Genomic DNA, 1270 nt, shown 5'->3' with positions numbered 1-1270 from the left:
TTATGTCAACAGGGATAATAGGTTATGTCAACAGAGATATTAGGTTATGGTCACAGGGATAGTAGGTTCTGTCAACAGGGATATTTAAGGTTATGTCAACAGGGATATTAAATTATGTCAACAGGGATATTAGGTTATTGTCAACAGGGATAATTAGTTATGTCAAGTGGATGTTAGGTTATGTCAACAGGGAACATTAGATTATGTCACAGGGATATTAGGTTATGTCAACAGGGATATTAGGTTACGTGCAACAGGATATTAGATTATGCAACAGGGATATTAGGTATGGAACAGGTATATTGGTTATGTCAACAGGGATATTGGTTATGTCAACAGGGATATTAGGTTTATGTCAACAGGGATATTAGGTTATGTCACAGGGATATTAGGTTATGTCAACAGGGAATATTAGGTTATGTCAACAGGAATTAGATTATGGCAACAGGGATATTAGTATGTAACCAGGGATATTAGGTTCTGTCAACAGGGATATTAGGTTATGTCAACAGGGATATTAGTTTATGTCAACAGGAATAATAGGTTATGTTCAACAGGATATTAGGTTATGTCAAACAGGATAGTAGGTTTGTCAACAGGGATATTAGGTTATGTCAACAGGATATTAGGTTTATGTCAACAGGGATGTTAGATTATGGCACAGGGATATTAGGTTTTGTCAACAGGAGCATTTAGATTATGTAACAGGGTATGATTAGGGTTATGTCACAGAACATTTAGATAGTTGGTTCAAACAGGGAAACGGATTACGGATATATAGGTCTAAACAGAGGATATGAGATTATGGCAACAGGATAGTAGTCATCACATATTTGTTTATGTCAACAGGGATATTAGTTATGTCAAACAGGGATAATTAGGTTTATGTCAACAGGGGCGGTTATGTCGAGTATATTAGGTATGTCAACAGAGGATATGTAAGGTTTAATGTCAACAGGGATATTAGGTGTATGTCAAAGGATATTGATTATGGCACAGATATTAGGTTATTGCAACAGGGATATTTAGGTTATGTCAACAGGGATGATTAGGTTTATGTCAAAGCGAGATATTAGGTATGCAACAGTTAGGTTATGTCAACTGGGAGATATTAGGTTATGGCAACCAGGGATATTAAGGTTAATGTCAACAGGGATATTAGGTTATGTCAACAGAGATATTAGGTTATGTCAACAGGGATGTTAGATTATGGCAACAGGGATATTAGGTTATGTCAACAGGAACATTAGATTATGATAACAGGGATATT

At 35.8% G+C, this 1270-nt stretch overlaps 1 protein-coding gene across 1 annotated transcript in view; it reads left to right on the top strand.

Moving 5' to 3' along the window:
- The window catches only part of LOC111966763 (CCN family member 2), a 10883-nt gene that overhangs the window by 6478 nt on the left and 3135 nt on the right, over positions 1-1270 (top strand). The window lies entirely within an intron of this gene.

This window comes from Salvelinus sp. IW2-2015, linkage group LG7 (genome assembly GCF_002910315.2).
Source record: "Salvelinus sp. IW2-2015 linkage group LG7, ASM291031v2, whole genome shotgun sequence".
NCBI classification, from domain to species: domain Eukaryota; kingdom Metazoa; phylum Chordata; class Actinopteri; order Salmoniformes; family Salmonidae; genus Salvelinus; species Salvelinus sp. IW2-2015.
The sequence above is the reverse complement of the archived record's forward strand: the minus strand, read 5'-3'. Positions and strand labels throughout refer to the sequence as shown.